This window comes from Chiloscyllium plagiosum, unplaced genomic scaffold, assembly GCF_004010195.1.
Source record: "Chiloscyllium plagiosum isolate BGI_BamShark_2017 unplaced genomic scaffold, ASM401019v2 scaf_72719, whole genome shotgun sequence".
In the NCBI taxonomy this organism is placed as follows: domain Eukaryota; kingdom Metazoa; phylum Chordata; class Chondrichthyes; order Orectolobiformes; family Hemiscylliidae; genus Chiloscyllium; species Chiloscyllium plagiosum.
The window spans coordinates 1-2,596 of record NW_025182786.1 but is presented as its reverse complement, the minus strand read 5'-3'; the positions used below and the strand labels follow the sequence as shown (position 1 = coordinate 2,596).

The 2,596-nt window shown below is 42.6% G+C and overlaps 1 non-coding gene across 1 annotated transcript; it reads left to right on the top strand.

Moving 5' to 3' along the window:
• The first annotated feature begins 2,006 nt into the window (after nt 1-2,006).
• On the top strand, nt 2,007-2,080 carry trnan-guu. The gene has a single exon. It is a non-coding gene; the product is annotated as a tRNA-Asn (tRNA).
• Nucleotides 2,081-2,596: the final 516 nt, after the last annotated feature.

The window sequence follows — 2,596 nt, the reverse complement described above, 5'->3', positions numbered from 1 at the left end:
AGATCGCAATCTTCCCTTCACTGACAGTGACATTCACAATCTTGTCCTGAATATTTTTCTTTATTCATTCATGGAACGCGACACTTCGTCTCCCAAAAAATAACAAGTGCCAATTCAGAGGGCAGTTGAGAGTCAACCACATGACTTTGGATCAAGAGTGACACATTCACCAAACTGGGAAAGGACTGAAGATTTCCTTCCTTAAAAAAAGGTTATTAGTGAACAAGATAGGTACTTATGACAATTGATAAGCTCACCAACGCAGCGATAAGTTTATATTCCAGATACATAAATTGATTTCAAACTGCATCGTGGCCATAGCAGCATCAATTTGAAACTCCAGATGTTAAATCCAGTAACAATGCCCAAATGCCACCAACTCCCTACAATCTCTAGGCTTCCCAACACTGACGGGTCTGTAATTGCCAGTTGCATCCTTTTCCTCCTTACTATTTACTATTCAATTCAGCCCATTGAGTTGACTCTGCCATTTATTCAGATCGCGATTATTCTGGGAAACATTTATTCCATTTTGCTGCCATTTCCCCATATTCCTCAATTCGCTTACTGATTTAAAAAATCTATCTCAGCCTTGAATGCACGTAACAACCCAGGCTCAACAGCCCTCTGTAGTATCAAGTTCCACAGATTTACTGCCCTCAGGAGAAATTCCAATCTGTCCTAAACATGCAATCTCTTATTTGGAGGTTACTTCCTCTGGTCCCAGACTCACCCATTTTTCCACGTCGAGCCTGTCAAGTCTCCTCAGAATCTTGTACGTGACAATAAGGTTACCTCTAATTCTTCGAACTTCTAATAACCGCCACGCAATGCCATCTGTTACGGCTTAAAAGATAAGGATACACATGATTACCAACCGTATTTTGGGTTGTATAAATCTTTGCCTGCCAGAGTTATTTTCCAAAAGACTTTAATTAAACTGGGTGACTGCGTGAAATGGTTTGTTGGTCAGACTATAATCATCATCCTCAAAGGAGACAATGCCAGTAATACCATTGAACTCGTCTTTTTGTTTAAAAAGCACAAGTTCTTGATTTACTTTTACAACTTACTGGCATTCACACCTGCACATTCAATGTCAAACTCAGACAACAAAAATGAAATTACACAATTAATTTTGTTTTACAACAATCCAACAGATTAATTAATAATACACAGTGAATACCAAGGCTGATTAATGTGAAATTAAATTTGACTGAAAATGTAAAATCGAGATGAGAGACAACAAATGGGGGAAGGGCAGAAGGCAAGAAATGCAGCATCATAGAAGGTGCTCCTACAGGGAGTGTATTTTACCAACTACAAATGCTAAATATAAACAAACACTCTGACATGATCCTCCGGTTTTAGTGTAAACCATACTCCCAAACAGTAGGTACCATTTAAATAAGTTAATAGATACAAGCCTTGAGCAAATCCAGCCTCCAGCCGGGCCCCCCGCTTCTTGAAGCTCGGAGATGGTTTCCCACTCATTCATTCAACAGGAAGCGGCTCAATTTACCGTAATGTGCACGGAGGGTACAGTGGTCGTTCTCATGTTGAGGAGGAAACTGTTTCCGCTCATTCAACAGAAGAGGACCTATTTACTAGAGGTTTTTTTTTGTGGTGCAGCTGTAGTCCCTCGAGCCCTGAGGCTCAGGTTCAAATCCCACTGCTCCAGTGTGTGTAATAACATTACTGACCAAGCCACGTGCCAATTGGCAGAGGGATAAGAAAATTAGGGAAGTAAACACGTCAAGCTGTTCAATGCTATCTCCAATCATTTCACTTCCTGTCCCATTCGTACTCCAGGGAGCCCAGTCTCGTTTAACGAAGATTCTTTATGAGAAGTTTAATCGGGCATTTTTGCACAAGTCAAGTTAAGAAAGCCGGGATCTCTCGCAAGATTGCGCGGTAGACAACAATTGGAATTCTAGGCTGGGAGGCTGAATTATGAATTCACTAATAGCCTCCCCTAAGCGATTGTGCAGGCCACGCCAGCGCCTGTCTCTGTGGCGCAATTGGTCAGCGCGTTCGCCTGTTAACCGAAAGGTTGGTGGTTCGAGCCCACCCAGGGGCGGTGTGTTCGCTGCTCTTCCTTGGCTTCGAAGCGGTACACTTTTAATGGGGTCAGGAAAATATTCTCCAAACGGAAATCTTCTCCACAAAGGGGTTTCTGAATTGAATTAATGTCTAACATTAGGGACTGCGGATGCGGAGAACCCGAGACAAAAAGAGAAACTCGGCAGGTTTGACAGTACCTGTCGGAGAAAACAGAATCCCGAAATGTTGTCTCTGATTCTCTTTCCACAGATGTTGCCTGAACTGCTGAGTTCCTCCTGCAATTTCTAGTTTTGTTTTTAACTGAAAGTTCATTTCACCTTTTGGGATGAAACACCTAGACTCGCCGTGTGCAGATATTTAACCCTTTCGAATCACTGTGAAGTGATTGGATTCAAACAAACTCTGCGATGATTCACTCTTTCTCAGCTCCACAGGCAGACGGACCTGGGAAGTATTTCACTGACATTGGGACTGGTGGGAATCTGCAACCCACTGCCTATTCGGGTGGAACAAGCAGATACCCGCAGAGCTT